Source organism: Schistocerca nitens, chromosome 4 (genome assembly GCF_023898315.1).
Source record: "Schistocerca nitens isolate TAMUIC-IGC-003100 chromosome 4, iqSchNite1.1, whole genome shotgun sequence".
NCBI lineage: Eukaryota > Metazoa > Arthropoda > Insecta > Orthoptera > Acrididae > Schistocerca > Schistocerca nitens.
In genome coordinates this window covers 78730942-78758046 of record NC_064617.1, presented here as the reverse complement: position 1 = coordinate 78758046, position 27105 = coordinate 78730942, and the positions used below count along the sequence as shown (strand labels likewise).

The window sequence follows — 27105 nt, the reverse complement described above, 5'->3', positions numbered from 1 at the left end:
TGATCCTAATCCTACTCCCAATGATCCAACTCCCCAGGACACTATCCAAATTGAACCCTGCCTGGAACAGTTCCGTCCTCCGTCGCAGCAGGACCCACCTCCTCTTCCTCAAAATCACCCTCTCCAAACCTTCCAGGAATTTCTGACTTCCAGCCTTGCATCTCAATCCTTCTTAAAAAACCTTAATCCTACTCCCAACATCACCACTGCTGAAGCCCAGGCTATCCGTGATCTGAAGGCTGACCGATGCATCGTCATTCTTCTGGCGGACAAGGGTTCCACGACTGTGGTACTTGATCGTCGGGAGTATGTGGCTGAGGGACTGCGTCAGCTTTCAGACAACACCACATACAAAGTTTGCCAAGGTAATCCCATTCCCGATGTCCAGGTGGAGCTTCAAGGAATCTTCAGAACCTTAGGCCCCCTGCAAAACCTTTCACCTGACTCCATCAACCTCCTGACCCCACTGACACCCCGCACCCCTACCTTCTACCTTCTTCCTAAAATTCACAAACCCAATCATCCCAGCCACCCCATTGTAGCTGGTTACCAAGCCCCCACAGAACGTATCTCTGCCTACGTAGATTAACACCTTCAACCCATTACATGCAGTCTCCCATCCTTAATCAAAGACAGCAACCACTTTCTCGAACGCCTGGAATCCTTACCCAATCTGTTACACCCGGAAACCATCCTTACAACCATTGATGCCACTTCCTTATACACAAATATTCCGAACGTCCAGGGCCTCGCTGCGATGGAGCATTTCTTTTCACACCGATCACCTGCCACCCTACCTAAAACCTCTTTCCTCATTACCTTAGCCAGCTTCATCCTGACCCACAACTTCTTCACTTTTGGAGGCCAGACATACCAACAATTAAAGGGAACAGCCATGGGTACCATGATGGACCCCTCGTACACCAATCTATTCATGGGTCGCCTAGAGGAAGCCTTCTTGGTAACCCAGGCCTGCCAACCTAAAGTTTGGTACAGATTTATTGATGACATCTTCATGATCTGGACTCACAGTGAAGAAGAACTCCAGAATTTCCTCTCCAACCTCAACTCCTTTGGTTCCATCAGATTCACCTGGTCCTACTCCAAATCCCACGCCACTTTCCTTGACGTTGACCTCCATCTGTCCAACGGCCAGCTTCACACGTCCGTCCACATCAAACCCACCAACAAGCAACAGTACCTGCATTATGACAGCTGCCACCCATTCCACATCAAACGGTCCCTTCCCTACAGCCTAGGTCTTCGTGGCAAACGAATCTGCTCCAGTCCGGAATCCCTGAACCATTACACCAACAACCTGACAACAGCTTTCGCATCCCGTAACTACCCTCCCGACCTGGTACAGAAGCAAATAATCAGAGCCACTTCCTCATCCCCTCAAACCCAGAACCTCCCACAGAAGAACTACAAAAGTGCCCCACTTGTGACAGGATACTTTCCGGGACTGGACCAGACTCTGAATGTGGCTCTCCAGCAGGGATACGACTTCCTCAAATCCTGCCCTGAAATGAGATCCATCCTTCATGAAATCCTCCCCACTCCACCAAGAGTGTCTTTCCGCCGTCCACCTAACCTTCGTAACCTGTTAGTTCATCCCTATGAAATCCCCAAACCACCTTCCCTACCCTCTGGCTCCTATCCTTGTAACCGCCCCCGATGTAAAACCTGTCCCATGCACCCTCCCACCACTACCTACTCCAGTCCTGTAACCTGGAAGGTGTACATGATCAAAGGCAGAGCCACGTGTGAAAGCACCCACGTGATTTACCAACTGACCTGCCTACACTGTGAAGCTTTCAGTGTGGGAATGCCCACAACAAACTGTCCATTCGCATGAATGGACACAGGCAGACAGTATTTGTTGGTAATGAGGATCACCCTGTGGCTAAACATGCCTTGGTGCACGGCCAGCACATCTTGGCACAGTGTTACACCGTCCGGGTTATCTGGATACTTCCCACCAACACCAACCTATCCGAACTCCGGAGATGGGAACTTGCTCTTCAATATATCCTCTCTTCCCGTTACCCACCAGGCCTCAATCTCCGCTAATTTCAAGTTGCCGCCACTCATACCTCACCTGTCATTCAACATCTTTGCCTCTGCACTTCCGCCTCAACTGACATGTATATAGGGGTGTGTGTGTGCGTGTGCGCGTGCGCTCGCTCCCGGGACTGGAATGACTCCTTACCCTCTCCCTTAAAACCCACATCCTTTCGTCTTTCCCTCTTTCCTGATGAGGCAACAGTTTGTTGCGAAAGCTTGAATTTTGAGTGTATGTTTGTGTATCTATCGACCTGCCAGCCCTTCCGTTTGGTAAGTCACATCATCTTTGTTTTTAGATATATTTTTCCCACGTGGAATGTTTCCCTAAGTTCCATCTATACCTACCGTCATCCAGTTTTTTTGACTTATCAACAACAAGAAACCGTATTGCATGTGATTCCAGCAGTCTGCACATATCTTACAAAATCATTGAATGGCATGTCAGTCCCCTACACGTGCCTGGTAAACATGTTTTGGATTCAAATTGTCTTGTCTGAAAGCTATAATGAGATTTGTATTATCCCTCACCAAACTGTTTTGGGATTCTGGAACATACCTGACTCAAAAAACGCCAATACCCATGTGACGGCCAAAACAGAAATATCATAGAATTTGATCTTGGTTTTCCACAGCAACATCATCTAATATGAACACTGTGTTTGGCTTTATATTTTGTGGTCAGGGAATTTGACTGCTTTGACAGAATGTTGTGTATGTTGCACCAACACCACCTGGCAGTATCTTTTGCTGTAGCTGGTATTTGGGTTGAAACAGCATTTTTGAAAATGCACATACATGCTCAAAGCGGACTTCGTCCTCTGGTTTGTTAGTAGTGACATAAGAACATTTGTCTTGCTGCAGTTGCTCTTTATGTTACCTGGGAGGAGTGTTCCATTCTTCTTACGCTTCACCCATCCGGTCATGATACCAACTATGTCAGGTTTTGATATGCAACGGGCTTTTATAGAAAATATAAACACTTGTAATTATAACAATAAATGTAGCCACTATAGTACAATCATCTTAACCAAGTGAGCTACAATGGCTACACCTTAATTATATAATGATGGGGTAGTTAAATAAGAAAAACAACAAAGATTTGTGATTATGTCTATTTTATTTACATTTCAGCAATGATGCATAGGCTGCATTACATCAACAACAAAAACGACAGATTCATTTTTTACAGTGTTTCCCAAATGGCTGTTTTCTTGTATGCAGTAAATTCAGCATGTATTTCTCTCAAACTGATGAGAGTTCCTTTAGCTCCTTCTTTTGACACCGTGTTGCTGTACTGTTCTGTATCATCTGCATGCACACTATACATACAGATATAGTTCACGATGTATTCATACGCAATTTGAACACATGGCAGCCCTCAGTTCAGTCTTTCCAGCACAAAGTATAGCAGCATCTGTAGACCAAACAAGTTTGTAATGGTGGACTGTTGGAGATGAATGGATTGACCTCCAGACCTCACCATGAGTGCCAAGCTGTCGTTCAGTGATTTTACAAAAAGCGTCGACCCACACAGTAAATATCTGCAGAGGAAGAACACTCAGAGGTCATCTGTTGGGTGACGTAATGTTCTGCCTGATGCAGTTCATTCCATTCCAGCTCCGTAAACTGCACTTAAACACTTCTTGATGCATTTGTAACCTCTAACACAACACACCAGTCACAGTCCACAGATGGTTCTATACCAATATTCAAGCGCTTTAAACCACTAGCTGTTAAATTATAAGTTGAAGCGAAAAGCAGTAGAGCACTGGGAGGAATTGTCAGCTTCTCATCCACCCTATCAGCATTCAGTCCTTGCAATAACACCTGAATGTTCTGGGATGGTACAGACAATGGAGCCCAGTATTGGCCCACAACGTGTGGTGTAAAGGCTCCAGCACAATTCTTCTGAGAGTCAGGAACTTGCTGAGTGTCTAAATCAATGAGCATGATGGATAATAGCAGCCGGTTGTCCTGCTCCAGCATGCTGGTCAGGTGTGCTGCAGGACCCCACGATGCTGCTACTGCTGCTGATCCTGACAGGCCACAGAGTTCACTGCAAGTCCCAAAGAGCTGATGATAGCTACTGCTGGTCCAGACACCCCAGGGGCCAAAGAAACAGTAAGAATCCACAGACAATGAACAAAGAAAGACAGCTTGACAAAGAAGAAGAAGAGGAGGAGGAATCGCTACATGGAGTAATAGTACAGGTGTATGCGAACTAGGAGATCCGGGAAAACCACGGGAATTTTTTCATCTGGGAGGAAACTTGGAAAAACCTGGTAATTTTTTAGAATTCTGGGAATTTTTTATTGTTATAGTTTCCAGTTACATTTTTATAATTTTGACTGGTAATAACAACCTATACTCTAACAAAGGATATTACCGTATCCCGCTACTGCAGAATAATGCTGCAGCAATAAAACACAAACAAGAGCAAAATAAAAAACATGAGATAATACAGTACCGGTATTCCATGAAAATTTACACCCGAAAACCACACTGAAAAGCTTAATATCAGATAGAGGCCTACTTCATTGGGAATCTTGACATACGAATGTGTACTTTAAATGAGCACATTTTAGTATGGTTCATGAAATTTCGATACTCTTGGAGTATCCTCTGATGTCTTGTTTCTTTTATGACATAATGTAAGATCTTTTGATGTTTTACATGTATGAGCTTCCTACGTCATCGTAGCTGTGCAAATGCAGTGGCACCTGTTATTTGGTGCTCTCTGGCAACTGCTGAAACGAACCTACCAGGTTGTGGGAAAATATTGTGAATGGTTGTATATTCAGCCCATTCTTCATCTAGTTGACAAGAGAAACTAAATGAGTTGTAAAAACACCAACATAAAGGCAAGTGTTTACATGTAATTTTAAAACAAATTGAACGTGGAAGTAAATGGAAATGAGCGTTTGGCGTCATTGGCCGGGTGGCCCTTTGCGGGGCAGGCCCAGCCGCCTTGGTGCAGGTCTTATTACATTCAATGCCACATTGGGTGATCTGCACGCCGAATGGGGATGAAATGATGATGAAGACAACACAACACCCAGTTCCTGAGCAGAGAAAATCTCCGACCCAGCCGGGAATCGAACCCGGACCCATAGGACGGCAATCAGTCACGCTGACCACCCAGCGGTCGGGGCGGACAACGTGGAAGTGATTGAAGTATTTATATTTATATTTTTAAGAAACATGTATTTTTTCATGTTTAATTTAAAAACAGTAATAATAAAAAAGTAAAATGAAAAACATCAAGGGTATGTGGGCACGTGCAAAACATTTTAAATATGATTTGAAAAACACTGATCTCAACAGGAAGCACTTCCCTGGCACTAAAACTGGAAAGGCTTGCCATGGGATTGGTAGTTTGTTGTTAGTGGAAAAAGGTCATTCGTGGAGGAGGGTAGGAAGGTGGTGATATAAAGATGGTAGACTGAGGCATGGTTTCGATGGGGTAGGAGTGGCTGTTGGGAAACATGAAAGAGGGAATAGATAGAGGTATTGGTGAGGCTAAAAGCTGAAGGGGGAAAATGGAGTATTGAAAGGGGAAGGAGAGAAAGGGGCTAGAGAATCATGGAGTGGGAGCCTTGATGAGGTGGAATGGGTGGGGTGGATTTAAAGTTGGTTGGATGAGTAAATGGAGTTCATGATCTGGGAGGGGGAAATGGTTGAAGTTTCTTGTGGAGAGTATCTGGAGGGTGTGTAGGTGTTGGGTTCGTGGAAGTGTTGGTAGAGGATTGGAAAACAGAGGGGAAACTATAGGATTATTGGAGTCGAGTTGGTGTTCAAAGTGAGTGAGGAAAGGCAGGAAGTTGATGAGTTGGTCAAGGATCCTTGTCAGGGAAAGTAAGTGGATGTGGAAAGCGCAGTGGAGTGCAAGGTGTTCCAGAACCTGAAGCAACTTCCAGAACTTAAGTGAGGCAGATGTCCATGCAACATTCACTTAGCAAAGGATGGGTCAGATCAAGATTTCATAGGTATGGGGGCAGTGCAGGTGTACAATCCCCAAGTTCAGCCAATTAGTGACTTAAGTAGTTTCTGTATTGTTCGCTTTCTATTGGATGGTTAGCGGATGAGGTTTCCACATTAGTTGCCAGTGGATGGTTAGTGTGTCAGGAAACTATTAACGTAATAACTGTTAGTGTATTAGTTAATTGAATAGGACAGTCATAAATGATAAGGTTGAAGTTATGGCTATGGAAGGCGCATTTCCTATAACAGTAGCCAACAAAATTTTACTTTTTTCTGTAAGTGGCATGAAATCAGCTAATGTGTATGTTTTCATGTGTACTGATAACGAGAGTGTTAATAGTGTCCAGCAGTAATTGGCTTTGATGTCCCCACTTTCTTCCTGGCTCTCATTTCCATGTCTGAAATTTGCTGGTGGACATCTTCTGGGTGCTTGTCTGTTACAGCAGCACAGTTGTCGGGAATGAAGTCCATATGGGACTCTAGGAAATGTAATTTTAAGGACGTGTTGTACCCCAGTCTGTTGTAGTGGTGCAGAAAATTGGCTTCAAGATACGAAATTTTCTGCCTTCCTATTTCCTAGAAAGATACTTGAGCAAAGGCATCCCAAACTAACTTTTCATTCCTGAAGGAATGGTGTTGAACTGTTCCTGTATCTGGAGACCCACGAAAATCCCCTCTTTTATTTTCTACTCACCAAGATTTGGAAATTTCTCTCACAAATAGAGAAATGATTCCCCAGTTTTGTCCATGTCCTTAACGAAGTTTTTCATTATGTCCAATTTTATAGGAAGAGCAGGGAGAATTATGTTCTTGGATTCAGTAAGTGCTTGTGCATAACATTGCAAGTCCTCGTTCAATTGATTGACGCTTAGCTCAATCTTTCTTTTTATAATGAAATGCTTTGTCGTGAATATCTCAGAGGCACAGCAAGCAACAGAATTTATTTCAGCCGTGTTGTAGCCCAAGGGTCATAGTTCAGTTGCAATAACAATTTTTCATGTTATTATATGTTTCTTTCATGTAAGGTGCATACCCGAATGGAGTTGATGGTAACATGTTCCATTACACAGTAGCACACATTTGAGACTTGGGAGGAGTTGATGAACATCCTGCACTGATCTCGTTTATAGTCAATGCCCGTAGCTGCCATTAGTCCCTATACAGCACTACAAAATACCAAGTTAAAAAAATGGAAGGAATGGCATATGACAGTTACAGAATGCTGTCACATTTACTGTCTTGTTGAGACAATGCCACTGGTGTAGTCTTGACGCCAACAGTTCAGCTTTACCTTTCAACAAATCCAGATCTTGCACTATGTCACTAAGTTCACACTGTGTGACTTTGTGAATCTCTGTACGCTCATTGTTACAGAGGATTTTTCGAAGAACTGGGTTTGAAGGTGCTGGTGCAGTACTAGTTACACGACTGCCCTTGTCACTATCACGATCATGTGGTACAGGAATAGGCAGTCTGTCTGTCTCCATGAGATATTGGTTGCATGTTCGACAGTATGTTAGGATACATCAAGGATGATTTTTTCTTCTTGGGAATAATGCGTGTTAGTGAAGTTGTCATACAAAAGTAACAATCAGAGGGGAAGGTGGGACAGAAGCCACACTGGTTAATAGGAATGAGGTGGCGTTGGTTCAGTTGTTGATGGATGTGTTGGGAAGAGTGGATTCGGAGATATTGCAAAACACTGAAGTGAGACATATGGGGTGGTATGAGGAGGTATTAGTAGCAGGTTTGTGCAATTTGACGAGAAGTAGGATTTTGGGGGCTTTCCACAGTTCAGGATAGTAACGTGTGGAGAGGATAGTGGTATTGAAGTGTTGCAAGGCATTCATTAAGATGTCAGTAGGTAATGTGGTTGTGACCAGGGCATGTGTTGAGTTTTCTGTGAAGTACTTATTTTATGTCATGTGCTGTCATTGGGGTGTTTAATTCTGTTGTCCAATTACTGGAAGGTGAAAGCCAGGGGTGGGACAGTGGTATTTGTACATTTGAGAATTAGGGAGTAATCAAACTTAGGGTCATAAGTCACTTTGAAGATGTTAAGAGACGGAGGATGTAAAGTGGTCAGCTGTGCTCAGGTTGTCAGGTAAGGGATGGTTTTTGTGGAGGAGTAGATAGTGGGGGATGGAATGACTGCCATTGAGTCAGTTGAATGCTTTACACTGCTTGGAAGAGTTAATGGGGAGTCTGATGCGTGTCTGGTGTCGTTATATGCTGTTTCCTGATGTGTCACCGTATTTCCCCGTGGTGTGTGAGTGTATCCCGGTCACTAGTCCCTAGAAAGGAGCGGTATCACAGACGGCATTCTCGGAGGAGTATGAAGTGTCCTGTGATGGGGATACTCCAACAAGAACACATGAATATTCAAAACAAAACACATTTTATTCATAAGTTTCCATTTTGAACGTTTGTGGTGCAAATTGGTAAGTGAAGATTTATCACTACGCAAAAGCAAACAAGTTGAAAATGGAGTTGATATAAGTTCCTCTTCTAGAGGAAAATGCTGTCCTCCAGTGTTTGCAATTAATTGCAACACAGCCCAAAATGTGTGTGTGTGTGTGTGTGTGTGTGTGTGTGTGGGCGCGCGCGCGTCGTATTCACATGACTGTGCCAAAGGGGCTATCCATCTGGTGCCAGCCATGGAACTTTACCAAACACTGGCCTGCTGCAGGGGTCTAGTGGTAGGCAACCCGGCATCGTGTTAGCACATAGTAGCGAGACACCAAGGTAGGGCTTGTGGGGGTTAGAGTGGGAAGATGAGGATATACGGCCTTCACAATGATGTGAGCAGATATTGCTTCCAACAAGGTCTGCTGCCAGAAGGCCATGGTATGGGGGGGGGGGGTGTCGGCAGGTAGGGGGAAGGTTAGGGTGTGGCTACCAGTCCGTGTATCTGTATTCTGTACAGTGCCTTTGACACATGCTTGTAGAAGACTTTTAATGTTCAGAGGCCATTAATATTGACGTCTGTTGGGTAATTATCAACAACAATTGTGACTTGCTTTTTTTCATAAAAATCGCTTATTGTAATTGAGAATAAAATTGGTGAAAATAGTGGCAATCATTTACACTTTATTTGTTCACAATTTTTTTGGCTGATAATGTTCTTAAATTCCCTCCTTCTTAGATCTTGAAAATGAAGAGTGAACCAGAGACCTATTACGTAAAAAAGCTAAACAGCTAGAGCTGTCTACCACTCTCAGAATCCTGCCGCAAGTGGGACATGCTGTCAGAATATTCTTGACAATACTGATTTTATTGTCTCCAGCATCATTGGCTTGAATAGTTACCGCAACTTCAGGTTATCAATTGCATCACCACAGCCTCTCCCAACATCTCAAGGGTCCCAGAGGCTTAATTGGCTGTCTCTGTAACAGAGGTATGCCATACAGGTGTTATGAAACTTCAGGTATTTCACCATAAGTCGAGCAATGCATTACAACAGATTACTGTTCTAGATTTAAACATAATCAGTCCTATTCCATCAAACACGTTGACACCCACCATGCTAGAGTACCAGTAACACAGTTAAGGTGAAAGAACTGCAGTAACTTCGTGGTCATTTCTTAATGTGCCACCAAGTTACTACAACCCGATTACAAGGATTTACAATATGCTGCCAACAACAGACAGCAGTGAGAAGCCACATTTACCAACCCACTTTCTTTTACACGGATACTACAAAGAATATGGGGAGATAATAAACTGAAAAGCGAGCAGTGCTCATGGTGGAGAAAGTTGCCTTTCCCAAAAGAACTCAACAACTGCTGTGCAGAATAGCTAAGAACGGTGTGCAGAGATTTACATAGAATCTCTCCATTTGATTTTCTTGCATTTATATTGTTATTAATTTGGATCTGCATTCCGTGTAGTGTTAACGCTATTTGTGGAAAATAAACCTCCTTCTCCCAGGAGTGTGTGTGCAATGTCTCCAGTGACTCATAAGGCAAGGTATGGAAGGGTTATTATAGCTTTGTGAAATACCCTACAGTTGTTTTGTGTGATGTAGTGTAGTAGAGCGAATGGGGAATTGCCTACTTGCTCTTCATTTTGGAGACCTACTTCATTTTGGAGACCTATGCAGGAGGGAAGTGCATCACTGCAATCCAGCAATCGACCTTCCGTCATGCTTCTACACCCCTAGATTCTAATTTATCTTCAGTTTTACTGCTTTTAAATGTGGTACACAAATTTAAGATTTGTTCTTAAACCCATTTTGTTTAACAATAAGCATCAGTTTTATACAATCAAAACACTATTTTCGATAATATGTGATATTTCTGTCACCTGAAACACGAATACTACTAGTCCTCGAGAAAAAAGTTAAATGCCCTTACTTGTAAAAAAAAGGGACATATTTTAATTTTGTACTGGGAAACATTTTTTTCTAATTGCTGCAGTTTTTTAGAATATTCCAGAAAAACCTAAAAAAGTAACCTCTACAGACTACTCCTCCATTGCCCCCCCCCCCCATCCTCTTGTTCTTCTCATCACCATGCTGACACCCCACCAGTCTGGATTTTTAGTGTGTTGGTCATGACACTCTCTTCCATACTAGTGTACAAAAATTAATGACTACTTGAATTTTTCCCCCATCAACATTTCTTGCTCTTAGTTGAGCGAGTTATTAAATACTAAAGATTTACTGGGTAAGCAACACTAAAATAAGAATTGAAGGCAACATAAATCACAACCAGTATGTAATCACAGTTGGTAAAGCTTTTATAGTTTCACTGCAAACATCTTTTAATACTATGCTGTTGCTTGATAAGTTGTAACTAGCCTGCACAGAAAATTCGATACCTATATATTTTTTTTTTCAAGTTCATTAGTTCTTTCCAGCAACAAAGGCCCTGTTATGTTGTTTGAGCAAAACAAGCAATGCAAATCTCTTATAGCTTCGTGTTTAGCCATACTCATATGTTGTCTCTGTAAGCTTAAACATTGTCGTAATTTGATACCTACTTTTAATTAGCATTGACGGTGTAGATTTAGCAATGGCAAACTCTTTAGAGATTTACATTTTTTACGCATGTGTTTCATTAACTGTCTGGAACAGCTATATCGTTATTTTAAGTGTTGCTTCTGTTTGATTTCTGCGCCTTTCCAAGCTAATAAATAAATTTGCACCGGTTTCATGTAAAAAAAGTGAAATGGTTTTTAAACTAAAATCATTGATTTTGAGACACAGTTATACTCTGATTGAATTCTGAAAACTAGCTGCAGTGTTTTGACAGTAGCAGTCCCTAACAACAGATAGCAACGTATCAACCATTATAAACACGGGTAACTTTATGATTGCAGAAAGCAAGTATATTTGTTCGTCTGAGAAGCAAAACCTTTCCATTTTAGAAGGGGATTTTTTTTAAAAAACTACAAAGCATTTTGTCAAGACTACAGTGTTATTTAGTGTTAAATATTTTACATTGTATAGCTGTTCCCTCTGTCCTCATATTACACCACCCACACACACACACACACACACACACACACACACACACACACACAGAGAGAGAGAGAGAGAGAGAGAGAGAGAGAGAGAGAGAGATATATATATTCAGGCTCAGCATTTTGACATATGTAAAATGCATGTGTGTTTTCTGCACCCAAACAACAATTTTATTCATGTATTTTCGAGTGGTGTATGCCTGTTTTCATTAGTAATATGAATAATATACTAGTATACAATATCTAAGCTGATGCTGCCCCATTCTACATTTGAAGACGCTCCCCAAAAATTTTCCTAAATGCATGGAAAACATGTCAAATTGCTTAATTGGTACCTTTGATATGGAAATACTTGCTTACATTTTTCTCGGGAAAAAAGCTACTGTAAAGTGCAGCTTGCCTCATGGAGTGCCCGAGTGCAGCATCCAAGTTGCTTGAATGCATTGTTGGACTAAGTTAAAGCTTTATTTTGCTGCAATTATGATAGGGAGAAAAATGGAGTTAGGTAAATATGAACTTGTCATATGTACAATTACTCTTGCCATATGTGGAAGCTACCAGACTATGAATTACTGTTTCTTGTACCCTTGCCTTATGTACATTGTGTTTTTTGGTGTTCAAACAGTGTTATGTATGAGTTAAAACCTCAGAGTTTTAGAAAATATTTATTGTCAGGAGATAATGGACTATTACATATTCCTGACATACTTCCGATAGGAACCACGACTGGTATATCAGAAAAATGTATTTTTTCTTTTTAGATTGTAGTCACACTAACAGTTTTTTGACATACTTTGGGAAGCAAGCTTGACAACTGGGTGCCAGGTGTAAGAGGCTAGTAGCTAAACATTTTAAGGTTGCATGTAATACCATATGCTTGCCATTATAGCAATATTTATGAAGATGTTTTTCACATTATTATTTTAACTATGTACTGCGATATTTTTTGATCATTGGAGACCAAAACCGGTACCCAGTGATCAAAATAAAAAAATGTGTGACTATAGACTGAAACAAATACGTTAATACAGATAATGGACTGGGGGAGGGGGGGGGGGGGGGGGCTGGCAGCAGCGCAATACGCCGCTCTGCCGCCTACAGAAAAGTCAAAAAACAGACTCAAAGAGATATGAGAATAATAAAACAGGCGAACTCAAAGAGATATGAGAATAATAAAACAGGCGATAAAATGGTGGCTATTAAAGAAACATGGAGAAAAATATATGAAGATAATATAAAAACAAACGGTCGGTGATCCTGATAAAAACACAAAGTAAATAGATACGCACAACTAAAACACGACTCGCGACAGTATGGTGGCTGTTCGCAACAGTGATAGGGGACGCACAACACTTAAAAACAGCACAATAGAGGCGTTACGGTGGCGGCGTCTTTTTTAAGTAAATGCTGCACTTCAATGTGGAAATATGGAACTAAGGTCATAGTTGTTACTTGTTAAATATCGCCAATAATCGACACTTTCAGGTGATATGACAGTCGATATGAAATAACGTTTTATACCAACGCCAGAAAATAAAATAATTTTCTGGAAATGTAAGTTACTTCATAACCGCAAAAACAATGCCTATTATAAGAAGCATTTTTGAGTTTAAGACTTTGAAACGAGTTTTTATGGGCAATTACAGGAAGCATAAAATGTTGTACTTACTCTTTGGTAACGCAAAAAATAAAATGTGAAGGATTGTCTTTCAAGGGGTGACTTTGAACAGCGCCTTCCGTATACATTGAGTCTGCTATTGAGACATCAGCTGATCAGTTCTGGCTAATGGTTGTGAAGTCTGCTTCAAACAAAAGTGTAAAATATTATGTTGGAAATGTTATCACCGATGATGAAATTACATTTCTGAGGAGGCATTCCAAGGTGGAATCAGAGGAAATTGTTTGTGTGGCCTAATGTTCCCGATGTATCAGGTTTCGAGTAAGATGACATTTGCAGTATTCTACCTGATCGTAAGGTAGATAGAAGGGGAAGACTGCATTTTGAGTTTAAATTTGATGCCTAAGACGTCTCCTAGAGTGGACACTCGTCACTAGTGACTTCCTTTCCTGTAGAGTGTTTGCGGATGTAGTTCTTGAAAATGTGATAACTTGTTTCCATTACTTTTATTAAGGTCATACAGATGTTTTGAAAAAAAAATGTTTATAAATAACTTTCTTATTTCATAAGTAGCACACCATCTATTTCCATTATTGGCAAAATTAAGTCGCAATCATATGAAAAGTTTCAGGTGCTTAAAGAAACCTCAAAAATACCCAAATTTTTCCAAATAAGTTACTTTCAAAACTACATTTATATACAAAATACCATGCCTATTCATATTATAGAGGTATCATTTAACATTGATTGACATGGCCCCGACCGAAGGGGTGAAATTGAACAGTGAAAAATTAAAAAGAAATAAACTAAGCATGGGGGATAAAAATGTATAAGGTGCTTATCATATTCAGCAACACCTCTTACCACTTCCCAAAAAGTTTCAAGTCAACATGCTTAAATATCACATGAAAATGCCTTCTTCGAGTTGTATGTAGTTCTCACAATGGAACAGAAACTGCTTTATTATTCACTTGGCTATAATAAACGAGCTATTTGAGATCACAACACAGCTGTAATAATGTAATGGCTACTACATCGCTGTGCGGCACTCGTCAGACCGAAAGCATTGGCAACCGAAAGTCTTCCAATTTCTACCATTTCAGGGGTAAGGAGTCCAGGAATGTAGTGGTACACAAGCAGTGGGTATAGTGTACACCCTCTAACTTGGTTGATTTTAAAATGGCGCTGTGGGGTGTGAGTGAAGCAAATGTCACTAGGGAGAGGAATGGTGCAGAGGAAGCACGTTGTGTTGAAAGTATCCGCCAGCAATGCGGATAATGAGCTTCCGTTTTCTGAGGAGGTGTTGTAGGTAGCGCTCACGATGCACTGAAAATTACTTATCAGTTGTCTCATTGTTTCGGGGTTTAATATACAACTATGAAAACTAAATATCATTTATCCTCCATAATTTAAAAAGCAAAAAAGTTCAAGGAAATTTCTTATCCATTCTAATGTTTAGTTAGGCGCTCATGCTGTTGATGGTGGGGGAGGTGGGTACTCGCCGATTTCTTGTTGGGATTCATATCCAGGAAAATCTTGAATGGAGCACTCATATCACATCCCTAAATTCAAAACTAGCAAAAATGAGCTATGTAGTAAGAATTCTTGGCAACAATACTAGTGCAGAAACGGTTAGGGCTGTATACTTCGCTCGTGAACATTCAGTACTGAAGTGTGGTATCATTTTCTGGGAAAATGTACACTAGGCAATAACAGTTTTCAGGAAACAAAAGGTAATTCTAAGAATAATGAAACAAGTGAGCAGCAAAAAAACCATGCAAATCTTTCTTTAAAGATCTAAATCTTACACCTTCCCTGCATTTATATACTGGAAGCAGTCATGCATGAAAAAAAGTATACTGAGAAAAGAAAACTTTTTTCCTCAAAACAAGTGTCCATGATTACAGTACCAGATCAGACACATAAGTGTTGATCATTGTATCACCAAAATGGTGTATATCATGCAGGTACAAAACTACAAAACAGATTGTCAAGACAGTGTAAATAGTACCGGTTCATGCTGTATCAATTGTTTATTCGTTTTGGTACTGTGAAAGCAATTACCGAAATGTATTTGTGGCACGTTTCGTTTTATTCAGCTAAAATGTCGCCAGTAGTAGTGGATTTTCTCGTCATATCTTGCTTTTAGTATGGATATAACGTCTGGATTCCCTACTTTATAGTGGGGCTGTAAATAAGGTGCATAAGTTCATTGGTAAGGCAATATTTTTCGGATGCCCAATGTGACAGTTTATCCGCCGCATGGCGCAAGGGGGAGAGGAGGGGGAGGACTGTTCTCCGCCACGCCGATCGCACGCAGGGTCAGCTGTCTACAGTTCTTACATAATACGCGCCACAGTTGGTGCTGCCATCTCTTGCCTGTGTGGTAAAAGTATTGAATGGGTAACAAACACCACAGCGAGACGAGAAATGGTTCTGATTCCTGAAAAAAGCTCCTGGTTGTAATTATATGTGTTCGTATCTCTAAAATATAATGCATTTTTCTGTACAGTTACAATTAACACTTGCTTAATAGTGAGATTTGTCCATAAATTGAACTTAAGCTATGTGTTCTTGTTGAAAAGGATACGATAAAAAATCATAAATAACGCAGAAGTGTAAGTTTGCGTTACTCTGGCTTCCCTTCAAGACGAATAAATCTTTCGCCTTTTACTAAAGATTTCCGTGGAGGGGAGCATTAAATGAGTCTATAACTAATTTTTCTCAGTGCTCAGCTTATGCTGAGCCGCAAGTTCAATTCAAACATGCATTTTGTATGTTGGGAGTGAAGGCAAATGACAATGTCATTGCCCAGCATATGTTCAGCCACAAGTGTAATTCAAAGTTATATAGTGTGTGTGTGTGTGCGCGCTCAGAGTGAATGCGTCTCAAAGTGACTGTGGTTGGCGTTATTACAAATGACACGCCTTGGCGCCATCAATGCACTGTGGGCTTTAACAATTAAAATATCTGTAAAACACGAACTGAAATATCTTCTAGGATGCAGATCACGCGTAAAAACAGCAACTAATAAATAAAGATTATAATCATGGTTGTGTTAATTGTCGAACGTTCGTTCGTCCCGCGATCTAGTGGGATCTTAAGTACTATTTGCAAGACGGGTCATCCGTTGTAATTTATTGTCGCAATAAAAATTACAGCCACTTCAATACATTTCGTTTGTTCGGTATTTAGTTCTTGATTATTTGTCTTAATTTTTCATTTGAATGTTGCCGTATTGTTTTCAAACTCATTAAAATCTGGTACATGTGAACGGGGATTGAACTACTCACTTTCAAGTTACCGGGCTAATCATTACCGCCTCTCATAATGAAATAAAATATTACGGTGTAAGCAATATTTTTCTGGAGGACAATATACTAGTGCAGAAACGGTTAGGGCTGTATACTTTGCTCGTGAACATTCAGTACTGAAGTATGGTATCATTTTCTGGGAAAATGTACACTAGGCAATAACAGTTTTCAGGAAACAAAAGGTAATTCTAAGAATAATGAAACAAGTGAGCAGCAAAAAAACCATGCAAATCTTTCTTTAAAGATCTAAATCTTACACCTTCCCTGCATTTATATACTGGAAGCAGTCATGCATGAAAAACAGTATACTGAGAAAAGAAAATTTTTTCCTCAAAGCAAGTGTCCATGATTACAGTACCAGATCAGACACATAAGTGTTAATCATTGTATCACCAAAATGGTGTATATCATGCAGGTACAAAACTACAAAACAGATTGCCAAGACAGTGTAAATAGTACCTGTTCCTGCTGTATCAATTGTTTATTCGTTTTGGTACTGTGAAAGCAATTACCGAAATGTATTTGTGGCACGTTTCGTTTTATTCAGCTAAAATGTCGCCAGTAGTAGTGGATTTTCTCGTCATATCTTGCTTTTAGTATGGATATAACGTCTGGATTCCCTACTTTATAGTGGGGCTGTAAATAAGGTGCATAACTTTGTCTGTTACCTTTGCTTAAAAATAGGTATAAATGTTTACTACATATACGTACACACATACTGAATGAGACCTCGTACTGTAAATAAATACAAACAGAATAGGAGTTTGTGCAGTGGTAGGATTTGGTGGTTTTCTGCACTGTTTCACGAAATTGTAAATTTATGCAGTCATACTTCATTGTTGTGGGATATCGATCCCGTTCGATTGCGAGTATCGTTTGCCCAGCCGTAGTATCTATTAGACTGTGATAGAAGGGGCGTATTAATGAAGGTTTATGAGTGGGGACGGTTGCCTAGAAGAGAAAGAAGACCCAGGGGCGTCTCTCCTTGTAAGTTAAGGAAAAAAACTTCAAAAACTACTGTTTTAAGCTGTTTTGTTACTTAAAAATATCAAACTATTGCAAAAATGTGTTTTATTTTAGAGAAAAAACTCTTGTAATTTCTTGAAATGTGTAGCATCCACAACCTTTTTCAGAGTAACTTCATTTACATAATTGTTAACGCAACAGCAACAAGCTCATAAGGCATTTCTTAACACCGAGTTGATAAGCAAATTAAAAACAAATAAACTAAAATTAAAACTGTAGTTCTTAATTTGTTGACAGTTATACTTTTTCCAATTTTGTTCATAAATATATATACACATGATGATGATGATGATGATGATGATGATGAAGTCCCATACTCCGTGACGGAGCATAGGGGAACGATGCGGGAGACCCGCACCGCCATACTAGGCAAGGTCCTAGTGGAGGTGGTTTGCCATTGCCTTCCTCCAACCGTAATGGGGATGAATGATGATGATGATGATGATGATGAAGACAACACAACAACACCCAGTCATCTCGAGGCAGGAAAAATCCCTGACCCCGCCGGGAATCGAACCATATTTTGAAAATTATAAGTGTGAAGCATGCTGCTGTGGCAGATTGGGAGGCTCTGATATACAAACAGGAGGGGGAGCACAAGTCACTGGTACAAGTAGTACATTCTTTCGGGCACACAATGTAAGATGGCTTGGGGAATACCGAGTTAAATGACTAAATCCATTGGCCAAGATTAAATTCACGTGCTTAACTTGGCACAGATTACAAAAATTGCCATTTTATTTTAATTTAGTTTCAACTCTAAGAGGGGGCATTTGCCCCCCCCCCCCCCTTTAATCCGCCCATGTGTGATAGTTCCCAGGCTTTGTACTTGCTGTCAATAATAAATTTCATGTATTTAATTTAGAAATGTTTTACATATGTATTCCAACTACGCCATCAGTTCATGACGCGAAGTGCAATAAAGCCGATACAATTGTATGAACTGCAAATACTTTTCCAACCGACATGTTATGCAACATTTGTTTATCGGATTGATTTCACATTCCTAATCGCGGAATACATACAGTTTTTGCATAAACACTGTGATCTGCGTTGCGGGTAAGCCAGTTACGCTTCGAGAAATTATTTCTGTGAGGACTTCTCCCGATATTTGTATTTCCTCATCTTAGTTGATTTACAAGAATTTCACGTTGGATAATTGTTTATTGCAAGGAACCTGTGGTTGTTACGCTTTTTCCAGTAGTACATTTCTGTCTTTGTTGTTCATGCTTGCCGCTTCAGTTCCTAAAGGAAACTAGTAAGACCGTAGCATAACAAATCCAGAAATCGAGACAGAATGAGCAAGGTTGGATAAAAAATTGTTTGTTTTCTGCATTTTAAAATATTGCACCAGCCACAATGCAGCCTAACTGGGATTGCTGTTTTCAGATATGAAATGCGTGTTTTTTTTTTTTTTTTTTTTTTTTTTTTTTTTTTTTTTGTGGTTTTCGGGCGCACAACTTCAATGGTCATTAGCGCCCTGACTACTCTAAGAATGCACCGCGAGGCACAAGTTGACAACAACAACTAAAAGGGAAAACACAATAAAAGACAGACTGACAGGCATAGGATTAAAAAACATCATCAAATGTCCTTAGCGAGGTTTGTCAAATTGATAAAACAAAGAACACGAGCAGCTGCTCGTGGGTCATCCGCTAAAATGGCATCTAAGGTAGTAGGCAGGTTAAGATCGAGGCGCAGTGTTTTAAGATCGGGACAGGACATTAAAATGTGACGAACCGTCAGCAAGTGCCCACATGGGCAGAACGGCGCCGGCGCAGCCGTCAGCAGATGGCGATGGCTGAACCGGCAGTGTCCAATTCTTAACCTTGCTAAAACGACCTCCTCCCGCCGAGAAAGGCGTGAGGAGGACGTCCAAGCCACGGGAAGAGGTTTTAAGGCCCGAAGCTTGTTGTCGGTAAGTGCAGCCCAATCGGCATGCCACAGCGACACAACGCGCCGACAAATGACCCTGCTAAAATCGGACGAAGGGACACAACAAGAAGCTGTCCGAGGCTGGAGGACCGCAGCCTTGGCCGCGGCATCTGCAGCTTCGTTCCCAGGGATACCGACATGGCCAGGAACCCACATAAAGCTAACCGGCGTACCGACGTCCACCAGCTGCTGAAGAGAGCGTTGGATCCGGTGTACGAAAGGGTGAACCGGGTACGGATCACTGAGGCTCTGGATGGCGCTCAGGGAATCTGAGCAGATGACATAAGCAGAATGTCGGTGGCGGCAGATGTACAGAACAGCCTGGTAGAGGGCAAAGAGCTCAGCTGTGAAGACCGAACAATGGCCATGGAGCCGGTATTGGAAACTTTGTGCCCCGACAATAAAGGAACACCCGACCCCGTCATTGGTCTTAGAGCCATCTGTATAAATGAAAGTCATGTTGTTGAACTTCGAACGAAGTTCCAAAAAACGGGAGTGGTAGACCGAACCGGGGGTGACCTCTTTTGGGAGCGAGCTGAGGTCGAGGTGAACGCGGACCTGAGCCTGGAGCCAAGGTGGCGTGCGGCTCTCGCCCACTCGAAAGGTTGCAGGGAGTGAAAAATGAAGGTGTTGAAGGAGGCGACGAAAGCGAACTCCAGGGGGTAGCAAGGCAGAGACATACAACCCGTATTGAAGGTCAAGAGAGTCGTCAAAAAAGGAACGATAAGAAGGATGGTCGGGCATTGACAGTAGCCGACAGGCATACCGACAAAGCAGTATATCGCGCCGGTAGGTGAGTGGCAATTCGCCAGCGTCAGCATGAAGACACTCTACGGGACTGGTATAAAATGCTCCGATCGCAAGTCGTAAACCCCGATGTTGTATGGAGTTGAGGCGGCGTAAGATGGATGGCCGTGCAGAGGAGTATACGAAGCTCCCATAATCCAGCTTGGAGCGGACGATCGACCGATATAGACGAAGTAGGACGGTTCGATCCGCTCCCCACGACATACCACTGAGAACACGGAGGACATTTAAAGAACGGGTACAACGGGCGGCCAAATATGACACATGTGGAGACCAGCTAAGTTTCCTGTCAAAGGTAAGGCCTAAAAATTTGATTGTCTCCACGAGTGGGAGAGCAACGGGACCGAGTCGTAAGGACGGTGGGAGAAACTCTTTGTAGCGCCAGAAGTTAATACAGACCGTCTTCTCGGCAGAAAAACGGAAGCCATTGACGACACTCCAGGAGTAAAGACGGTCAAGAGAACGCTGAAGACAGCGCTCCAAGACACGTGGACACTGCGCGCTGCAATAGATGGTAAAATCGTCCACGAAAAGGGAGCCTGATACATCAGCTGGGAGGCAATCCATTATTGGATTGATCGCGATGGCGAAGAGAGCGACGCTCAAAACTGAGCCCTGTGGCACCCCATTCTCCTGGCGAAAGGTGTCGGACAGGACAGAACCCACACGTACCCGAAACTGTCGATCCATTAAAAAGGAACGAATAAAAAGAGGGAGGCGACCGCGAAAGCCCCACGTATGCATGGTGCGGAGAATGCCCGCCCTCCAACAGGTGTCGTAAGCCTTCTCCAAATCAAAGAACACAGCCGTGGTCGGGCGCTTCCGCAAGAAGTTATTCATGATGAAGGTCGACAAGGTAACCAGATGGTCGACAGCAGAGCGGCGCCTTCGAAATCCACATTGTACATTGGTAAGTAGGCGGCGAGACTCGAGCAGCCAAACCAATCGAGAGTTAACCATTCGCTCCATCACTTTACAGACACAGCTGGTAAGCGAGATAGGTCGATAACTGGAAGGCAAGTGCCTGTCCTTCCCCGGCTTAGGAATCGGGACAACAATAGACTCGCGCCAGCATGCGGGAACATGTCCCTCAATCCAGATGCGATTGTATGTACGAAGAAGAAAACCTTTACCCGCAGGAGAAAGGTTCTTCAGCATCTGAATATGAATAGAATCAGGCCCTGGAGCGGAGGACCGTGATCGGCCAAGTGCGGTTTCGAGTTCCCGCATGGTGAATGGGGCATTATAACTTTCACAATTCGAGGAGCGGAAGTCACGTGGCCTAGCCTCCTCGGCCTGTTTGCGGGGGAGGAAGGCAGGGTGGTAATGAGCGGAGCTCGAAACCTCGGCGAAAAAGCGGCCGAAGGCATTGGAGACAGCCTCAGGGGCCACAAGGACTTCATTCGCGACCTTCAGGCCAGAAATTGGGGAGTGGACCTTAGTGCCAGATAGCCGGCGCAGGCTACCCCAGACAACAGAAGAAGGAGTAGAACTGTTGAAGGTGCTGGTGAAAGCAGCCCAGCTGGCTTTCTTGCTTTCTTTAATAATACGACGACACTGAGCACGTAATCGTTTATAATTAATGCAATTCGCCACTGTAGGGTGGCGTTTAAAGGTGCGTAAAGCACGTCGACGAGCACGTATAGCGTCCCTACATGCTGCGGTCCACCAGGGGACCGGTACGCGACGTGGAGAAGAAGTAGGGTGAGGGATGGAATATTCAGCAGCAGCGAGAATGACTTCCGTGAGGTGTGCGACCTGACGATCGCAGCTTGTGAAGGTTTGATCCTGAAAGGTCGCCCTGGAAGAGAAGAGCCCCCAGTCTGCCTTGGAGATGGTCCAACGAGAGGAGCACGGAGAGGGAGTATGCTGCAGGAGATGGATAACACACGGGAAGTGGTCGCTCGAATATGCATCAGCAAGTGCATACCACTCAAACCGGCGTGCAAGTTGGGGAGTACATATAGAGAGGTCTAAATGGGAATAGGTATGAGATGTGTCCGAAAGAAAAGTAGGGGCGCCAGTATTGAGGCAGACAAGATTGAGCTGGTTGAAAAGGTCTGCTAACAAGGAGCCCCTCGGGCAGGATGCTGGAGAGCCCCAAAGAGGATGGTGGGCATTGAAGTCTCCAGTTAACAAAAATGGTGCAGGTAGCTGAGTAATAAGTTGCGTCATGTCTGCCCTGGTAACGGCAGATGACGATGGAGCGTAAACGGTACAAAAGGAAAACGTGAAAGTGGGGAGAGTAATGCGGATGGCTACTGCCTGCAGGCCGGTGTGCAACGTGATGGGATCGTAGTAAATATCATCCCGGACCAGCAACATAACCCCTCCATGAGCTGGGATACCTACCACAGGGGGTAGGTCAAAACGCACAGAGGTGTAGTGTGCCAAGGCAATTTGATCGCATGGGCGTAGCTTCGTTTCCTGGAGGGCTACGACGAGCGGACGATGCGAGCGGAGCAGCAACTTCAAGTCCTCTCGGTTGGAGCGAATGCTGCGAATATTCCAGTTAATAAGTGCCATCGTAAGAAAGGAAGATGAGAGAAGGGGTCACCTCGAAGGCCGCTTATGGCCTGGCTTCGAGCGAGCACTGCCGCCGCTAGCAGGAGGCAGACAGTCATCGTCCATGGGGTCTATAGGGTCATCGGCCATCTCAGGAGGATGGCCGGGAGGGGGAGCTTCCTCCGCCGGTGAACGGCCAGATGTTCGGCGACCAGCGGTGCGGCCAGGCGAAACGGATGACGGCCTGGGGCGGCAACCGCTGGGTGGCGCAGGAGAAGAAAGGCGCCGCGGCGGAGAAGGAGAACTGTGCTTCCTATGCGCCTTTTTAGAAGGACGTTTGGTGGAAGTACCGGTCGAAGGCTGGGAGGTCGAGGAACGGAGGAAGTCTGCACGGGATGGTTCCTTCTTGAAGGCCCGTGCATCTGACTTCGGGGTCTTCGACTGAGCAGAAGCTGAGGAAGTGGCTGGTGTCTGTGGGGTGATGGGAGGAAGAGGAGACGTCGACCGCGCGATCTTAGCACTGGCCGAACGGACGACCGTGGTGCTGAAGGTCAGATCGCATGTCTGGGTTGCTACCTCCCGGGTAGTCCGAGGAGAGGCGAGGACAGTGCTGTATTTCCCCGCTGGGAGCAGCGTGGGCTTCCTACTAGCCAATAGCTTGCGAGCAGCCGAGGTGGACACTTTCTCTTTGACTCGAATTTCCTGGATACAGCGTTCTTCCTTATAGACAGGACAGTCGCGGGAGGATGCGGCATGGTCACCCTGACAGTTCACACAACGAGGAGACGGAGGTGGACAGTCACCCTCATGGGCATCCCTGCCACAAGTGACACATTTAGCCGCATTGGAACAAGACTGTCGAGTGTGATTGAAACGCTGACACTGGTAGCAGCGCGTAGGTGTCGGGACATAGGGGCGAACTGAAATGACCTCGTAGCCCGCCTTGATGCGCGATGGCAGCTTAACACTATCGAAGGTTAAGAGAAGTGTCCGGGTCGGTACAAGGTCAGTGTTGACCTTTTTCATGACCCTATGGACAGCCGTCACGCCCTGCTCAGCGAGGAAAGATTGAATCTCCTCGTCAGTCAAGCCGTCGAGGGATCTAGTATAGACCACACCACGAGACGAATTCAAAGTTCGGTGAGCCTCCACCCGGACAGGGAATGTGTAAAGGAGTGTGGCCCGAAGCAGTTTTTGTGCCTGAAAGGCGCTCTCAGTTTCGAGTAATAGGGTACCGTTACGCAATCTGGTACAAGATTTGACAGATCCAGCTATGGCATCGACGCCCTTCTGGATAACGAAAGGGTTGACAGAGGAAAAATCCTTTCCTTCCTCAGATCGAGAAACGACGAGGAACTGTGGGGCAGGCGGTAGTATTTTTGTCACTGTTGGCTGGTCACGTTTCCGTTTGTGGGTCGAAGTCGAAAGCGATGGAGTAGAATCCATTGCGGAGGAATCCCCCATGATTGCCAGCGTCTCCGATGGCGCGCTCCTTCCTTGTGGGGACCCTCTCAGAGGGCACTCCCGCCTTAGGTGAATGTTTACACCTCAGGTCACACCTCCCGAGAAACAGACGGAGGGACCAATCGGCATGGTCAGAAGGTATCAGCTCAGGCAATCACCCCTCCCCGGGCCTGGCCTTTACCAGGGGGTACGCGCGTGCCTTACATGTCTACCCAGGGCGGGGACTTACGCGTTACCCCGTCACCGGCTACGCGTGCGAACGCGTGGGTCGGCCTTCAGACACGCACAGGGAGGAAGGAAGAAGAGGAAAAAGAAGAGAGAGGGAGAAAGAGGACAGACTGTCTCAAACGCCGAGGCGGAGACCAGAGAAGGCAAGGAGAAGAAGGCAATGAGAAAGCAAGGAGAAGGAGGCAAGGAGAAGGCAAGGAGAAGAAGGCAATGAGAAGGCAAGGAGAAAAAGGCAATGAGAAGGCAAGGAGAAGTCAAGGGAAAGAGTAAGGAAGACAGTGAAGTGGAGAAGAGCAAAGAAAGGAACCAACAAAAGGAATGAAGAAACGAGAAGTGAAAAACCAAAAAGACCACGATTATAGGTCGGGAAACCGTCCGTCTCCGGACGCAGGCGCTAACTACCCCCGTGAGGGGGATGGTCTCCTTTTAGTCGCCTCTTACGACAGGCAGGAATACCTCGGGCCTATTCTAATCCCCGGACCCGCAGGGGGGATGAAATGCGTTAGTTGGTATTTGTAGGTGTTTGTAGGCAGCTGCAGATCTCTTTGATATGTCAAACGATTGTAAGGGCTACTGAGAGACATGTGCGAGAGGTACCTCAAGTACTACCATCTCCTGTATACACTGTGTCCTCTGCAGGAAGTGCAGGATGTATTACCACTCGTCAAGGAGTGTGAGAGACATCAGTGGTAGATCTAGATGCTGCTTGTCTTGTTATACTGCATAGCTGTAGTTATTGTCTAATACAGTGGAATCTCGCATAACGAGCATAATTCGTTCCACAGTCTTCCTCGTTGTGCGAAACACTCCTTAAGCGAAACAATTAATCCCGTATTAATTAATGTAAAATACGATAATGCATTTCGTGCAGGAAAAGTACTAAAAGTTTTATCTTGTTAGTGCCATTTATTCAAAGAAAATTATACATAGCCTACAGTATTATGTACCTTATTATTCACAATACATAACTAATTCTTTTGTACTAGGAAGTTGTCGATAGTTGTTTGTTTCTGCCGACGCTTCAACACTTGGCAAAAATGCGACACAGCATTATTGTCAAGTAAATTTGTTGCATGCGTAGCCACTGCTTTATTGGGATGATAATTTTCACTGTATGATGCAACCAATTCAAATGCTTTCAGCATTTCTCTTATTGGACCAGAAGATGGCTCCTTTGCTGTTACCGCCACCTTCTCCTCCTCCTCCTCCTCCTCCTCCTCCTCCGAAGAACTACTCTCCACAATTTCCTGCTGTGAAACACAGTGCAATTCCTAAGCTCCATGGTGTTCATTGTTTGGCTGTGATCTTCCACAAGTTCATCCATATCATTGTTATCCATTTCCAGCCCCACACTCTTGGCCAAAGACAATCCCGTGGACTACAGCCTCCACAGGCACCGACTCAAATGCCTCAGAGTCACATTCGACAATGCACTCTGGCCAAAGCTTCTTCCAAGCGGAAGTGCAAATTCTCATGGTAACTCCTTTCCACGCCTTTTCGATTGCCTTGACGCAGGCAGTGATGTTGAAGTGATATTTCCAAAACTCTCCGAGTGTGAGATTGGTAGCTTAAGTCAACGCAAACGAATGTTCAAAGAGTGCTGTAGTGTATGGCTCCTTAAAGTTAGAGAAATAATCTCCTGATCCATAGGCTGGAGTAACAGAGTGGTTTTGGGAGGCATAAATTGGATCTTGGTGAAATGAAATTCTTCAAGGAGGTGGTCTTGGAGAACGGTCAGGAGCGTTGTCCATAACAATCAAGATGGAGTAGCACATTCATCTGGAGCAAACACTTCATTTACCAAATCAAAAAAAAAAAAAAAAAAAAAAGATCATGTATCAGTCAAGCCTTGATGTTGGACCTCGACATCACATTTAACCTGCTCTTCTGGATTTTACTCTTCTTGAAGGCTTTTGTGGAGTTTCTGAATGGTAAAGTAGCAGCAGTCTAATTTTCACATCGTAGCACTGCTGTTATGAAGATAGGCTTCGGTATCTTTTTCCAGAATAGACCTGTATCGTCACCATTAAAACTCTATTGTGGCAGATAACCCTCAGAATCTATGAGCATCTTTAAGTTGCTGGTGAAGTTCTCTGCTGCCTTTGTGTCAGAGGTGGCTGCTTGGCCATGCCTCACAACGCTGTGAATGCCTGTTCTTCTCTTCTCAAACTACCCACGGTTTCCATTAAACACTTTTTAGGCAGGTGATGATCCTGGTGTCGTCTTAAAGAGGTTAACAAAAATCATTATCGCCTTATTACAAATGATGTTCTCATTAATAGTGTCACCCTGCAATAATTTTTCATTCATCCATATTAGGAGCAACCTTTCGGCATTGTCCAGAATACGACACCGTTAATGCCTACTAAATCAGCAACGTTCACACACCTACTAAATCAGCAACGCTCACATCATGATCGTGTTTTTCAATGATTTTACACTTCATTTCTGAGGTCGTCTTCGGGGACATTTCTGTGAAGGTTATTAAAATTTGCACACAAAAAATACTGTGTGAACCCAGGTTTAGAAAAAAATGTGTGATCACAAGTTGCACTGTGGTAGTAAAAGTAATAGCAGCAGCAGTAGTAGTCTCTAATGACATATTCTTTTCCTTTGTTTTTCAATATCTTGAGCTTATCAGTTTCTTGCATAGTAAGGTGTTGTAGTCCTTTGTAGCAGGTATAAAACTCCTCA

At 43.5% G+C, this 27105-nt stretch overlaps 1 non-coding gene across 1 annotated transcript; it reads left to right on the top strand.

The window, feature by feature from the left end:
* The first annotated feature begins 15761 nt into the window (after positions 1–15761).
* On the top strand, positions 15762–15880 carry LOC126254577 (U5 spliceosomal RNA). The gene has a single exon (XR_007546243.1). It is a non-coding gene; the product is annotated as a U5 spliceosomal RNA (small nuclear RNA).
* The last annotated feature ends 11225 nt before the right edge of the window (positions 15881–27105 follow it).